Source organism: Triturus cristatus, chromosome 3_2 (assembly GCF_964204655.1).
Source record: "Triturus cristatus chromosome 3_2, aTriCri1.1, whole genome shotgun sequence".
NCBI lineage: Eukaryota > Metazoa > Chordata > Amphibia > Caudata > Salamandridae > Triturus > Triturus cristatus.
Window position 1 is genome coordinate 147,840,261 of NC_140584.1, and position 17,307 is coordinate 147,857,567.

Consider the following 17,307-nt stretch of genomic DNA (forward strand, 5'->3'; position numbering starts at 1 on the left):
TGTTATTTGGATCGAAAAGAATAGTGGAGGGATAGAAGGGAAGGATTTAGATTGTTTTTTTTTTTTTTGTTTTGTAGCTCATAGCAGTAGGATATATAAAACAATGAAACACTGCAGTACAGGAATATATGATAATGTTTTCACATTCTGTAGGTACTGGGATAGCAGCTGCTTGCAATGATCAATCAGGTTAGGTTAAACACTGTCATCATTGTTAATGTAAATTGGGCTAGAGAGTTTACATCTCAAATTCATTGAACATAAATTCCCTCGTTGGCTAGTTTTGAGAAGATTACTCTGCCTTCCATGCTCCTACAACAAAACAATTGATGTATAGGAAGACCGTCTTCCGGCTTATGTCCTCAGTTAGGTAAGGGCATCATAGACATTCTCCAGGAGATTTTGAGTCCCTGACAGGTGTCTCTTGTGGTTTGTAAGACACTGTAGGGATTGGTTTGTAGTAGTTACAATGTAGCCTCGTAGAGGGTGTGTAGGTAGACTTTGTAAGTTATGACAGCACAGAGGCATTTTTGTAGCAGTTTCTAAAATAGGAAGTTACTTTGTAGCTTTCTCAGTGCTGTGCTTATTGCCCATTCTCAATCAGCTGATGAAGAATGGTTACAAATGGTTACAAATTCAGCTAGAATTGTAATTTTTCACAACACATATAGTCAATTTGATAAATAGGCCAAGCCATTAGATCGGGGCAGGTATCAAGATACAGAAAACTAAAAAAACATCTCGGAGATCCCATGATTACTCAAAAAGTTCCTACCCTTCCGAACCAAGTGTGCTCAGAACAAAATCACTTGATATTCCTTTAAAGATGATGGTATGGTAACCTCTTATGGCAAAATGAGTTGAAACATGACTGAAGATTCCTCAAAAAAGTTCCCTCACCACAAAAACCATCTCCTTGAGTGGTCGGCTTCATTAGGCTCACCCATCTTCAATATTTATGTCACAGGGTGTAGCGGTTGATGAGTGTGTTTTAGGCAGTTCATGAGTTATCACTATGGACAAGTGAAGGAGCACATGATTTCCCCCTACTCATTATATAGTACAATATAGGTGGCACAACAGATTCCTACCGCTTCAGTTGTCCCTGTCCCATTAACAAGAAGGTCTATTACCAAGGTCGCACGGCTTTTGCATATTGAAACACTGAATAATAAAAAAAAATGAAAGCATAAACTTAATATACTGTTTACAAATCCACATAATGCTTAAACAATATTGGCAGTTTAAAAATGATTATACATTATTTCATACATGCCGTAATCTCCTTTACAGTGCTCAGATCCATGCATCCAGCAATTGGTACTTCCTATATCGCTGCCACACTCGTGTTTTAAAGGAACGCAAGGGGAATTGCACTCGGAAACAATTTAAATCTATAACCACACTGCCAAACTCAACAAATCAGTTTTCAAAAGTAACACCGTCTTTAACTATGTAAGGCAGACAGACATCAGAAGTAGGAAGCAGAGAAGGTGGATGCATAAAAAAATAAAAAAGAGAACAAGACGAACAAAATCGGAGGGAGAAAGCATGGGGAATGGAGAGAGAAGAGGGGAGCCGAATTTGGGGTTATGACCCAGAGGGATTATACTTCTCATGATGGCATAACATAAAATGGCAAACCACTAGATGTGCATGCCGGGCAGTAGGCCATGTTTTAGCAACATGGACTCACACGCTGTAGAATTAAGAAAAGGTATTTTGAAAAACATGGCTTTTCTTTTAAATTATTTTAATAACTTGCATTTTAGTACTATTAATATTCAATTACCAGCAATCCAGATTTTGTTTCTCTATTATAGTCCATGTCATCTCAATTGGGAAAATGTTTGCACTCGCGCTGTGAATTGATGTACCTTATGGTTGCACTCCTGAAATGTGCTTAGAATAAATGAGCTTCCATGAAACAACAACAAACAAAAAACTGAAATAGCTGTCATTTGGCGTCATCTCACAGTTAGAAAGTGGTGGAGCATGGTCTCTGCTATCACCAAAAGTTGTCCTACCGGCGCTTGCACGAACAAAAAGTGAGCCGATGGCATTAGTGCCTGTTGGACCTGGCTCTTTTTGTAGGGTTATCCCAAAACGTTTTGCCTTCCTCCTCCAATTATTTTCTGACCTGTTTTTGTTGGGTTTAGGACTCTGGATACTTTACCACTGCTAACCAGTGCTAATGTACGTATGCCCTTTGTCTATATTGCATTGGTGATTGGTTTATCGATGCTTGGCATAATTGATTTACTAATAAGTCCCTAGTAAAGTGCACCATGTGTGTCCAGGGCATGTAAATCAAATGCTACTAAACGGTCTGCAGCACTGATTGTGCCACCCACGTGAGTAGATCTGCAACAATATCTCAGCCCTGCCACTTGCTATGTCAGTGTGGGCAGTTTTAAACTGCCATGTCGACTTGGCAAGTGCACTTACTTGCCAGGTCCAAACCTTCGCTTTTACTAAATGTAAGGCACCCCTAAGGTAGGCCCAAGGTAGCCCCAAGGGCAGGGTGCAGTGTACTTAAAAGGTAGGACATGCAATGGTGTGTTTTACACGCCATGATAGCGAATTACTGCTAAATGCATTTTTCACTATTGCAAGGTCTATCTCTCCCAAAGGTTATCATTGGAGCTGCCATGCAACCTCTTACAAGTGTAACTTCCAATTGGGAAGATACAGAGATTTGAAGTTGGGGGTCCACGGTTTTCCAGAGCTATGGCAATACCTGGTGGAATGTGAGTTCTCTGATATCAGGGAGCTTACACTAGAGGCATACCTCTTGGTGGATGTCAGAGTGTCTGAAGAGGCTTTTGGGAGTGATCCTGAAGAGTGAACAGGGGTTATCTTAGCTGTGTAATCCCTTTACCCTGACAAGAACAAGGATCTCTACTTGGACAGGCTGCAAACCACTGCCATTAGAGACCACCATTTCCAACAGTGTCTTAGCTGTGAATTTCAGTTTTGCACTTCATGGATCAAACTCATTGCTGAATGATGGCATACTAAGGGAGTATCCTGTGCAGTGGCAGATGCTTTTGCTTCGGATTTTGGGGGAAAGCAGTGGGAGATGGTGCTCATGCAATGCCCGTATCTAAGCCCTGCAGTCTAGGCTCACTGTGGCTCCCCCTCTTTCAGTGTCCCTCCATGACTAAAGAGGCTGTGATAGACAAAGCCCCACCCCACTCACCCTACCCTCCAGTGCCCAAGTTTTCTGAAGGTTAGCAGATCTGCAGTGACTAACAGAGGGCCAGATCACTAAGGATGATGCAACTTTGGATTTTTTGACTTCTTCGCTCAGAGTGGGACCATTAGAGTGATCATATATATGGAACAAGAGGCAGGGATATAATGATATTTGATGGTCGGCCACTGCTGCAGACTCTTCACACCAATCCCGGGTTAAAAGTAGTGGAGAGCACCATATAGCCGCATGGGCATCCATCAGAGGTAGCCAATTCTTTGTTTGGCTTTTTCTAGAATATATGGTGGATACCCTGTTTGATGGAACTTATCAATGAATTGATGTATGGTGACTTCAATTTCTTCTGGGTCAGATGTAAGTCTTTTAAATATGATGAATTGCAAATAAGGCAAATGCTCTTTGAGTGCAGTTTGGTGAAAACTGTCAAAGTGAAGAGAATTGTTTCTGTCAGTTGGATTTGTGAATACGCTAGTTTTTATGGTACTGAGATCTATTTGGATGAGAACACTCAGAAAATTGATGCGGGATTTTTCAAATTGGGTGGGTGAATTTTATTCGGTTGTGGATCTGGTTTAAAACACTGATGTTGCTTTCCAATTGATTGGGAGCTCCTTTCCATATTATTAGTATGTCATCAATATAGCGTTTAAAGAGAACCAGATGTTGAGTCCATTCAGGTTTACTCAAAATGTGTTCAGTTTACAATTTAGCCATGAAGATGTTAGCATACGAAGGGGCTCCCGCAAAGCCCATAGAAGTTCCATTGTTCTGGGCATAGAAGTCACTCTTCCATTCAAAGTAACTATGATATAATGCGAACTGTAAAAGTTCTGGTAGCAATACCTTTTCCGCTCTGATGTGGCTATGTTTTAAAAGGGCCCATTCAATAGCGTCCATTCCATCAGCATGTGGGATCGAAGTATAGAGGGCAGTGACGTCCACAGTGCATAGAAACCAATTTTCAATTCCATGTGGATCGAGTTCTTGTAGTGAATTTAAAAGAGATGAAGTATCTTTTATGTATGATTCTTGTTGTTGTACAATCGGCTGTAAAAAATAATCAGGGTACCTTCCTATCGGTTCTGACAAGGATCCACATGCAGAAACGATTGGGCGAAAAGGTGGTTTCTCCAAACTTTTGTGTACTTTCGGGAGCATATACAATTTTGGTCGTCTCAGATATGCTGAAATTTCTTGGTGTTGTTGCTGATCCAGCCCATCTCCACTGTGTGCGTTAAAATCTGATTCAAAAGATTTTGAATATCCATCGTAGGATCTTGATCAAGTTTTGTATACGTGTCGCTGTCTGTAAGGTGTTGCTTCACGCTTTGTTCGTAAAATTCCATGTCTAGCACCCCAAGAGCCCCTCCTTTATCAGCTTTTTGGAAGGTCAGCTGTTGGTTATTGGCTAATTGATTAAAGGTGCCCATTCTTTTGATGTAAAATTTGCTTGATTGTGTTTGCAAAAGTTGATCTTCATGATCTCAGCTTTGACCAATCACTGAGAAATGTTGATGACTAAGTTGCACTTGTTTTGCTGCGTAGAGATCTCTTGTCCGACTTTGTTTCCTGGTCTTTTTCTCTTTCCCCTCCTTGTTTTTGTGTAGATTTTTCCAGTCGATGATTTGCCGCTGGGCTGATAGATAAAAAAGTTGATTTTGAATCTTGAGCTGCTCCTGACGTGCTGGCACTGCTATCAGTCGTTGCTATGTCCTTATTGACTGGTGGGCGATTTTGAGCTAGCTCCAAATCGGACACTACACTCTCTTGTGATGAGCCTGAATTTGGTGGTTTTTCCCATTTTCGTTGATTATAAACCTCCGCCCACGTTTAAACCTCATTGAGTTTATAATCAAGGGTGCTGTGGCAAAATTTCTTAATTTTCCGTTCATGTATTTCTTTTGCGTACTTGTCAAGTTTTACATTGAGATACTGTAGAAGTTCATCCCAATTCTCAATGGACTTTTTTTGATAGTTCTTCTTTAATGAAGAATATCTCTTCTACTAAAGATTTTAAAATATTAGATAGTTCCTCCACTATTAGAAGAATCAAGTCCAGCGAACACTTTTTGAGAATCTGGTACCATCTTTCCATGAATTGTTTATTTGTATTGCAAAGCATGGGTTTTAAAGCAATCCATAAGCCTCTAGGGATTCTTTTAGCCTTGTGATAATGAATGAGGGTGGTGGCATGAAGTCTTTGGTTGATCTCTTTACGACTGAGATATTCGCGTTGTTTCAATAGTTGCATTGTGGTCGATACTTGTGGACTGAAAAGTTTAGCCTCCTGTACCAAACTGTAAATTTCTGAGGCTGCTTCATTATAAAATGCTACAGTGTCCGCTTTATTAGATGTAGGTGAAGCAATTTCTTAAAACATGTTTATATAGGTGCTCCGTTGGAGACTGCAGACCTGACGTGTAAGAGTACTAATTTATTGCCAACGTGCACACTAATGTTTAAGAGGTTCAAACTTCCAATACGTCAACTTTCGATGATGTGCTACAAGCACCCTGATGCCCGTCCGTGGCGCCTAAAAGGTAAATCCAGGCAAGATTGCAAGAGGGACCAACCCTTCTTGCGGGTGCGAGCACTATTACGTTAGCACAAAAATGCAATCCACAGATTCAAATTCACAAATTTCAAAAAGTTTATTCACTTCAATTTATTTTTACCCATTTGTTTAATGGTATTTTCTTCATTAAACTGCATTAAACACCATACAAATTTTTCCAATGCAATCATTAGTAGTCATGTGCATACACTGGTTTAATCCATTGTTATTTCAAAAAACCCAATGCATTTCGGGTCAAAGAGGGTTTCCACCATATATTCTACAAAAATCCAAACAAAAAATTGCAACAGTCGACTGAGCGAGTTTATTACGCCCTACAGTCCCTAAACAATCTAACATCATTACTGAGGACCCAGAGTCAGACAGATATTCCTGTCATTAATACTAAGAGCAGCAAACCAGATACGGAAGTCGCTTAGCACTTACTTCATATATTCTACTTATATTCTGTGGTATTGATTCATCACCATTCTTCTCCAAGTGGCCAGGACGGATTTATAACTGGTCACCAGCCCTGAGGAAGTCGCGGGCACTCCCGGGCGACGAAACACGTGTTGGCTGGACCAAAGAAAAATAAAGAGAAGACATATGAGATGAAATATCAAGAAACTGTTGTGTATTTGTTGATAACACATTAGTTTGTAATTTACAGGTGTGCTCAGGTCCTGTTTTACATTATGTGTGATCTCTAGGGATTACAATTGGGAAGGGTGGATGACCCTTCTTCCTTTGAGCACCTATAATATTCAGATCCATTATATACTGGAATAGGGCAAGCGCCATCACCAACCAGGGACCTGTCATCCATTGATTGTAAAACAGTTCTACAGTTGAGAAGAATTTTCAGACGGCGGGTGTCCTTGGCTCTTTGCAGCCTGTCAGTGACTCGGTCATCAGGTCACATCACTATTACACTGCGCATGTCTAGCACGCATCCATTTTCAACGCCATCTTTTTCTCTTGTGTGCCACATGAGGCCCAAAACGTACACTATTAATAAAGGAATCATAAACAAATGTTAATTTCTCAAATAAATGATTTTCACTGTTCACCACCCACTTCTACCCTATCCCATGTTATTTTCTTCTTTGTTAAGCAAAAGCATTAGCAAAGACAGCTCTCTTTAAATTCAGGCAAGCATATGCCAGGCACGCGGTACCTCAAGACCTAATGTCAGTCATTTCTGCGAATGCGTGAGAGTATTCCCTCTCAAAACGGGTTAGTCACGTTACTATCTATGTAGTTCTATTTCGCATATGCGCAAAAGCGCTTTCCTGTTTAGCGGGATTAGTTGCGTTGCATTCTATTTTCATTAGTTAAGCATGCGTAAAGCTCTTAATCCCATTTGCAAATATTGTGCGTGCATATTCACTTTGTTTTCTTTACTATTTCTAATGATTAATACTGTTAATGAGTGGATTTCTCTGAGCAAGTTTCGTTTTATTGAATCCTTGCTCCATCAGGGAGATACCCCAAAACCAGTCCCAGGATGCTTGTTTCTGGTCCAGCCAGGACCTGGCCTCGCAGTTCAAGATGGACTGCTTCCATGGGGAGCGGAGTCAAGGCTAATTTGCACAGGGCTGGGTCTGAACTGGGGTTGCATGGTGGGCAACAAAAACGATTGATTGGGATGCGGCCAGAGTGATTGCCAGTGGCTGAGATTAATTCAAGCTTTCCATCCATCAACTTGTTGTGTTTGCATTTGCTGCCGTACGTGTGCTGGGTATGCCTAGACATGGGTCCCGGGCTCACTATACCACTGGATTCTAGCTAACATAGCTGCCAAGGGTTGATACCCTGAAACCAGACCCATGATACTTGTTTCTTATCCAGGAAGGAGCTGGCCTGGCAATTCGGCTGGACTGTTCCCTTGGGGAGCAGGGTCAAGGCTGATTTGCATAAGGCTAGGTCTAAACTGGGGATAAATGGTGGGCAAAAAACAATAGGATGCGGCCCGTGTGATTGCCAGTGGCTGAGATTAATTCAAGCATTCCATCCCCCACCTTGTTGTTTTTATCATTTACGCAAGCAGCAAAGCCTTTGCCCATTGAAATAAAATTGAAAAAGACTTAATTTGCTTAATGCCTAGATAACATACCTGTTCCTTTGCTGGAAAGGCATGTTTGTCCTCTGAGCTGTCGTTACAGGTTTCACAGTAAAGTTGCAAGGGGTTATTGAACTGAAAAGGTGCTAATCTATGCAGACGATAATGACTATTTATGCCATCAATAACTGAAAATATAAATGACACTTCAAATAAAGTGACACTAATTGCACCACAGACTCCCTGCAATTAGCATTTAACAGCTCATGTTCCTTTTTTTTTTTTTGCACAGAAACATTGAACGTTCTTAGTCGCCTTGCAGACCTGAGACCACAGTATGCTTTTGCACATGGATTTTGCAAGCGGCGCGATTAGGCAGCATGTAAAAAGAAAAAAAAGCAAGTGCCACAATATGATTTTGCATAAATGCCATATGCGTTAGCATGAAATGGCAGACTAATTAGATGTTAATTAGGCTGTAGTCATCATTGCTTAATTAGTACCACTTAATATGAAGTGTTAAATTATGTTTTAATATTATTCCTTCACAGCGTGAGCACTTTCAGCTGTGGATGGGGAAACAAAATATAGATTCATCTGTCTTGGAGAAATCTAGGAGAATTTGTCTTACAGAAGGGAATTAAGGCTGATGACAGGGGATGTGGTCTGGAGGGATGGGAGATAATGGAAAATCAAACACTCAAATGGTTTCCTTATTTTACCAGCCATTTAGAATTAGATGAGTGCCTAACAAGTCAATGAAGATTCTCCTACAAAAGAAAGAAGAAATATAGGTGATACAAAATCTAAAAATTTTGTAGCTTTTTTTAAATTTACATAATAACAAATACTTCATCTCAATGACATCTAGCAGTTGTGAGAAATGAATTGCGAAAATGTAGATCTGAATGAAAGCATCGTCTAAATTTATGTCAGAGCAAGCTTCTTCACATGCTCTGCCCGCGATATCTGACCACATCTGGAAGGGACTCCACTTAACGAGACTACCAACATGAGCTCTAGATGTCACCTCCTGAATCTTGCAAAGTTTTTTTTAAATGTGGTAGCCTGCTAGTCAGCACAAAACAAGTGAGATGATACCGTTGGAACTTGGCAACCACTTTGAAAAAGTTAGCATATATCTAAGAATCTATAGAAAACATTAATGTAAGAACAAGTGTTTCCATTTTTAAATACTTATGTTCACGTTAGTCCAACCCAGGTGCATTAAAATGTGATTTGCAAGGGCAAAAACACACACACTCAAATCATTGAATCATTTCATGATGGAGAAGGCTCTGATGTATGTTCAGCAGACAGAAAGTTCATGGCTATTCAAACATATTACTAAATAAAAGTAAATCCATGTAAGTGGTAGCTGCACTGTGCTCTACGACTAGGAAATAATATGAGGAATCATGTTACTATCTTAATTGACGTTTACCTTGAGGTGTCTCCATACTGTTTCCCAGTGTGATGAAATCACCTTACCCCAAACCAAGACATTTCTAGCATCTACTTCCAAACATCAGTTAATGTGGCTTTCGAGTTTAGTGGAAAATCTTGAGTTTTCCTTGTGAGTTAAATATTCTGTTAAGTGTGAAAAGAATAGTGGTTTGGTTTCTCAAATTTGTTGGTGTAACGCCCTGAACGTCTCAGGATCGTTTAACAGACACGACAATGAGGACGCAACCACTTGTGAAGGGTTAGTTCTTTTAATGAAGGCAAATAAAATACAAAGAACAAACAAAAGTTATAGTCACTGGAATCCTCCAGGCTAAGTACGTTACCAGCCCACAGCACGGATGGTCCTAACCGTCCTCTGCATATACGCCGATCCCGGCGTATACCAACAGAGGGCAGAAATGAAATGGCCGACAATGCCAATCGGTAGGCTGTGAGGGGCACGAAGAGTGTTGGGGAGAATCGAGGAGTCAGGGAAACACCCAGCCGGGGTCTCTACCTGAAGGGAGCAGCCGCTCAACCTCTTCCTCAGACTGCACCGGGACGCGGAGTCACCTCCTGGTGATGCGTCACCGATACCCCAATCACAAGCAAGAAGACTGAACCGAGAGCAGCCGCTCGATCGATCCTGTGGACTTCCGAGTCTGTAACGCGGCAAACACCTCCTGGTGTGCGTTACAGCTGGCAGTCCCTGTGTCTCTGGTCGGGCTGGGAGTTACGACTCCAACCAGCAAAAGCGCCACTGCGCTTGGACTCAGCCGAGTCAAAAAGCGAAGCTCAATGGTTGACCGGTAGAGCTTCCGGGTCCTTCACAGGTGACGATGGGGCAAGACACGGCCCAGGGAGTAACGACTCGACCTACCTCCGTTCTTGCCTTACTGGAGCACCACTCCTGAACACTGCTCTTCACGAAGCAGGTACGTCGGTGTAAACACAATATCCGACAGCCTTGTACCTCCCGGTTCCTCCCTTTATAGGGCGTGTTTTCCTTGAGTTATGTAACAGCTCTCCTGTTTACATAAGGGCGTGTTTCCCTTGAGTTATGTAACAGCTCTCCTGTTTACATAAGGGCGTGTTTCCCTTGAGTTATGTAACAGCTCTCCTGTTTACATAAGGGCGTGTTTCCCTTGAGTTATGTAACAGCTCTCCTGTTTACATAAGGGCGTGTTTCCCTTGTATGACAGGAATTCTTGACAGTACATCCTCCCTCTCAGCGGCTCCCCACGGGTCCAGCGCTGGCAGGAAAACGCCGATGGAACAAGGAGACCAAGCGCGGAGCATGAACCCCTTCAGCCGGTTCCCATGAATGCTCCTCCGGGCCATAGCCTTTCCACGCAACCAGGTACCACAGCTTCCCCCTGCGCCATTTGGACGCCCGTAGGCCCGACACTTCATACTCCACCTCCGACTCCACGCATACCGGCCTAGGTGTCCCAGACGGCTTGGAGGGTGCTGGTTTGAGCAATGATACATGAAAGACAGGGTGTATCCGCAATGACTGGGGCAAGCACACCTTCACGTTCACGGGACCCATACACTTGGTAATTCGATAGGGGCCCATGTACTTGGGATGGAACACACTGTTCTTTCGAAACCTCATGTTTCTTGTGGATATCCAGACGTAGTCTCCAGTGCGGTACAGTGGCCTGGGCCTTCTCTTCCTATCTGCCGCAGCCTTGTATCTTCTCTTGGCCTCTATTAGGACAGCCCTTGAGCGCATCAACGTGTCTTTTATGTGTGCCACCCTGTCCGCTGTGGCGGGAATCCTGTCCTCTCTGAACGGATGTAGAAATGGCAAGAACCTGGGATGTTGGCCATAGTTGCTATAGAACGGAGATGACTGTGTGGAGCTGTGAGTGGCGTTGTTATAGGCTATCTCTGCAACCCATAGCAAGTCGACCCATTCTTCCCTGCCCTGGTCCACAAAACATCGCAGATACTGTTTGAGCGTTTGGTTCAGGCGCTCGGTTTGGCCGTCCGTTTGAGGGTGGTAGCTGGTGGACAGGGCGGTCTTAACATGCAGCGCAGTGCACCAAGTCTTCCAGAATTGCGCAGTAAACTGCGACCCCCGGTCCGACACGATCACCCCAGGTAATCCATGCAGTCGTACCACATTCTTTAGGAGTAGTGACGCCAATTCCCCGGCCGTAGGGACTCTCTTGCAGGGGATGAAGTGCCCCATTTTCGTCAAGTAATCCACCACCACCAGTATTGCCGTCATCCCCTGGTCTACCGGTAGGCCCACCACGAAGTCCAGTGATATGCTATCCCATGGTCTATCCGGGGTCGGAAGTGGATGTAAGAGCCCTTGGGTTCGGCCATGGTCGGCCTTCATGGTAGCACACGTAGGACACTCCTGTCCCCACCTCCTGACATCCACTCTCATGGTTGGCCACCAGAAATGCCGTCCCATGCTAGCCACCGTTTTTTCAAAGCCCAAATGACCTGCGCATGGAGAGTCATGGCACCAGATGAATGCTTGTTTCCTTAGCCTAGGCGTGGGTATCAATAGGCACCTGCCCTTCAGGGGTATCCCGTCCTTCAGCTGCCATTCTCTGTGACTGAGGAGCCACCTCCGCCATGCGAATGACCTGATCCCTCTCTTTATTCCCCTCAGGAAAGTATCCGGTTGGATAACCCCCAATACCATCCTCGGGGAAATGATGGAACGCTCGGTTGCAGGCAATGGTTCCTTAACTGCAGATTGACGGGACAGGGCGTCCGCCTTCCGGTTTTCCGTCCCCGGCCGATATGTGATGCGGAAGTTGAACCCCGCAAAGAAGATCATCCACCGCAGCTGCCTGGGAGAAAGGTGTCTAGTGGCCGTCATGAACTGTAGGTTCCGATGGTCCGTGTACACCGATACCACATGTCTTGCCCCCATCAACCAATGCCTCCATTCGGTGAAGGCGTCCTTGATTGCGAGAAGCTCCTTCTCCGCAATATGGTAGTTGCGTTCGGCGTCGTTGAGTTTGCGGGACATGTACGCAACGGGATGAAGCACCCCTGTGTCGTGGTTGCGTTGGGACAAGATAGCCCCCAGCGCCACATCCGACGCGTCCGCTTCCACCACGTAGGGGAGATCCGGATCGGGGTGAGCCAACACCGGCGCCTTACCAAAGGCGCTTTTCAGGGCCTCAAAGGCTTTGTTCGCTTCAGGGGACCAGACAAACTCCTTGGACTTCCTCAGTAGCTGTGTGATTGGGGCCACCACTCCTGAAAATCCATCTATAAACCGCCTGTAAAAGTTGGCGAAGCCAATGAAACTTTGGACGTCCTTCACGCTTTGGGGCACCGGCCATTCTTTCACCGCCTTGATCTTTCGTTCTGCCATCTCCTGTCCCTCTGGACTCAGCATCACTCCGAGGAATTCCACGGATGTGACGTGGAAGTCACACTTGCTGAGTTTACAAAACAGCATGTTTTCCCTCAGCTTTTGGAGCACAGCTTTGACGTGGTGTACGTGCTCCTCCACACTGGACGAATAGATGAGGATGTCGTCGATATATACGACCACGTAGATATCCAACTCCTCTCTGAATACCTCATTCAAAAAGTACTGAAAGGCTGCCGGGGCGTTGCACAGACCGAACGGCATGACGAGGTACTCAAAAAGGCCGAACCTGGTCTTAAAGGCGGTCTTCCACTCGTCTCCGTCCCTCATGCGCACCAGATGGTATGCCCCTTTCAAATCCAACTTGGTGTAGATACGAGCTTTCTTGACCTGTTCCAGAAGTACACTGATGAGAGGCAAGGGGTACCGATTTTTTATAGTTATCGCATTCAATGCCCTAAAGTCCACACAGGCTCTCAGCTCCCCATTAGCCTTCGGGATGAAGAAGAGTGGCGAGGCGGCCGGAGACTTGGACGGGCGGATGAATCCTAGCCTGAGGAGTTTATCCAGGTACCCCCGGAGATGCACGTTTTCAGGCTCCGTCAGGGCATACAGCCTGCCGCTGGGAACGCTGGCCCCTGGCACCAGGTCGATCTGGCAGTCAAACTGTCTATGTGGTGGTAGCACTTCCGCCTTCACCTCATCAAATACCTCCTCAAAACTGTGATAAGCCTGGGGGAGAGCCACATCTTTTTCTGCCGCTGTAGCCACCGTCTGACTCCCGCTCTCATCTGCGTCAAGGGATTCCGTTCTTATTCCACAATGCAGGATGCAATACGGTGACGTCAGTTCGATGCGATGTGTTGGCCAATCCACAAAGGGGTTGTGTTTCTGTAGCCACGGCAATCCCAATATGACGCCATATTGGGGCGCTCGGATGATGTTAAAATCGATTTGTTCCAAATGGTTCCTCCCATATCTCATCGGAAGGACCCCCGTGTGCTGTCCGATGGGCCCCGTCACCAATCGCCTTCCGTCTACCGCATAGACGTCTTCGGGTACTGCTTTGGGAAGAAGCACTAGCCCTAGCCTGCATGCCTCGTTGTGGTCCATAAACATGCCAGTGGCCCCTGAATCCACCATGGCCACAACGGGTATCCACTGGTCATGCACTCCCACGTGCACCGTGATAAACAGGTGTCGTTGTCCCTTAGTGACCGAGTTGGAAAGTGAAGGGATGGATGAGTGACTCCGAGATGCCCCTTCTCTGGTCTTGGAGTCCTCTAGTTTTCCGCCGGTATGTCCACCACGGCTGTTACCGACCGGTTGGCCCGATAACGTGACGTCTTCGGTTTGGCAGGGCATTCACGTACGTAGTGGCCTTTTTTGCCACAATATAGGCACAATCCTTGTTTACGGCGTGACTCTTTCTCCGTGGCTGTGAGGCTCGCTTGTATTGCGCTGATGTCCATGGGTTCTCCCTTGGATGCGGTGGAAGTTTCAGGACTTCCCACCGTCACATAGGATGGAAGGGATTTTCCTTTTCTCCCATGATCCCCCTTTCTTTCACTTAGCCTATGTTCCAGCCGTAATACCAGGTTGATAAGGCCCTCACATGTCTTGGGTTGAGGGTCAATATGAGCCACGGCGTCCTTGAGCTCATCGCACAGCCCTTGATGGAAGAGTGCCGTCTGTTTAGCAACAGGCCACTTGGTTTCCGCAACCAGCCTTCGGAACGCGTTGAGATACTGCACCAGGTCGTTGGATCCCTGTCTCAACTCAAGCATTTCACGGTCCGCTGTGTACGAGTCAGCCCTTCTGTCGAATACCTTCAGGAATTCCTCGCGAAAAGCACCCCAATCACATAAGAGGGGGTCGTCCCTGCTCACCAGAGGTACGGCCCATTGTGCCGCGTTTCCAGCCAAATAGGATATAAGGAAAGCCACACGAGCCTGACTCGTGGGGAACGCCTTTGGTTTGCACGATAAATGTAGCGCCACTTGTGTGAGGAATACCTGCACTGTGTTAGGATCCCCACTGTACCTCTCTGGTGTTGCCAAGGGGATGGCTACCGGCATTTCCACTACTACCGCAGGGGTCTGGTTCGTGAGGGAGGTGCTGGGCGTGAGCGGGTCCAATTGGATAGCATCCAGTCTGGCTTTTACATCGGCTGTTTCTTGCCTAGAGGCAGCCACTTCAACTTGCATGGCCGCTAAAGCAGCCAGCACATCATCAAGTGTTGCCATGTCTGTTATCGACCGGGAGACAGTTAGTGTTATTAAGGTCGGATATTTTGTAACGCCCTGAACGTCTCAGGATCGTTTAACAGACACGACAATGAGGACGCAACCACTTGTGAAGGGTTAGTCCTTTTAATGAAGGCAAATAAAATACAAAGAACAAACAAAAGTTATAGTCACTGGAATCCTCCAGGCTAAGTACGTTACCAGCCCACAGCACGGATGGTCCTAACCGTCCTCTGCATATACGCCGATCCCGGCGTATACCAACAGAGGGCAGAAATGAAATGGCCGACAATGCCAATCGGTAGGCTGTGAGGGGCACGAAGAGTGTTGGGGAGAATCGAGGAGTCAGGGAAACACCCAGCCGGGGTCTCTACCTGAAGGGAGCAGCCGCTCAACCTCTTCCTCAGACTGCACCGGGACGCGGAGTCACCTCCTGGTGATGCGTCACCGATACCCCAATCACAAGCAAGAAGACTGAACCGAGAGCAGCCGCTCGATCGATCCTGTGGACTTCCGAGTCTGTAACGCGGCAAACATCTCCTGGTGTGCGTTACAGCTGGCAGTCCCTGTGTCTCTGGTCGGGCTGGGAGTTACGACTCCAACCAGCAAAAGCGCCACTGCGCTTGGACTCAGCCGAGTCAAAAAGCGAAGCTCAATGGTTGACCGGTAGAGCTTCCGGGTCCTTCACAGGTGACGATGGGGCAAGACACGGCCCAGGGAGTAACGACTCGACCTACCTCCGTTCTTGCCTTACTGGAGCACCACTCCTGAACACTGCTCTTCACGAAGCAGGTACGTCGGTGTAAACACAATAGTTGGCTTCACAAGACATCATGAATAACAGATTTACACTGAGCCTTCTCTAGATATGCAGTCTCAACATTTAGCTTTCACCTTATTTCTTGTAAACATATGATTATCTAAGTTAGTGACAAAAGCTTCTGGAACCGAATCAAGGCTTTTTGAGATTGTGCTAAGGAAGCCCCCTTGAGATGGGAACCGTGGTTGTAGTCAATCCGACTAATGAAACCAAATTCCAAGGAGTCCACTCAGCATTGGTCTACTTTTCCTAATTCCCTCACCCTTTTCCTAAACGGTTTGTTAATTGTGAAATAAAGTTGCAGAATGGAGAGTACGCCAAGTTTGTTGTCCAGAACGGAGATACCCCAGAGATACCCCAAGCCAGCACCACTCGTACTCTAGAGAATAAAAAAACATATTGGTGTACTGGTTCTTGCTTGATAAATGTAAATTGCTTTAATCTGGGCCTATCCAATAACCTGCAAGTTGTATGATGCTTTTATTAGCCAAAATTGTCTATTTCATGTGACTGACATTTAGTTAATACTATTTGAAAACAAATCAATCAACACCACTACAAACGTAGGGGTGCCATAGAGATCTAAAATAGGTCCCAGAACAATCAATAGCCAGAAATTCCCTTGGACCCTCCAGACACTCAATTGGACATAGTTTAGGCCTCAAGGTTTTTTGACTCCTGTCAGCATGAGCACGTTGCATACAATCACAAACAAATCTTTCAACTTCAAGAACAATTCCAGACCACTAATAGGAAGCTTTCACTCTTAATTTAGAATAATTGATACCAAGATTACCATCATGCATTACATGTAAAATGTTAGTCCTCAAAGTACTCGGAGGAACGATCTTACAGCCTCTCAACAAAAAATCCATAATAATTAATGGAAAGTTCACTCCTCACTTCCCAATTGCGTGTAGTCCTTAATTGTGTTCAAAACATTGTCAGTACCATACTCTTGGTTCCACTCTTCTTCTGAGATGGCTCATATGTTTGCGTTTTCAACTGAAGTTATACAGTACTCACCCCACTCATTCTGTACATCCTCATCCATAGGTATTGGAGATCTACTATGAAAGTCTGCAGCCTTGTTCTGCGTTCCTGGTACATAGTCCACTGCATCTTTGTAATCAAACATTCTTCAAGACATCTTTGACAGACGTGTTTTCGCTCTTAACATTCCAGATGTGATGAAAACCTTAGTTAATGGTTTATGGTCTGTGCGGAGTATGAATTCAGATCCCCACACACACTGCCCAATTTGTTTTCTTCCCCGCGCACACACAAGCATTTCACGCTCAATCAACAAAACATTTTCTTCTTATGGTGACAAAGACCAGGATGCGAAAGACAAAACACACTTCCCATTCTCTGAAATTTGCAAAAGCATTGCTCTAAATTCCTTCCCACTGGCATCAGTAGTACTCACTGTGTGAGCCAAAGGATCAAATCCCTGCAAGGGAATAGCATTGCAAATTTCATTCTTGGTGCGCTCAAACTCTTCCTGTAAATTATCATTCCAACGGAACTCAAAATGATGTTTAAGTAACTGACATGTGTCTTACTAGCAAACCCCTTCACAAACTTGGAATATAATTTGACTAACC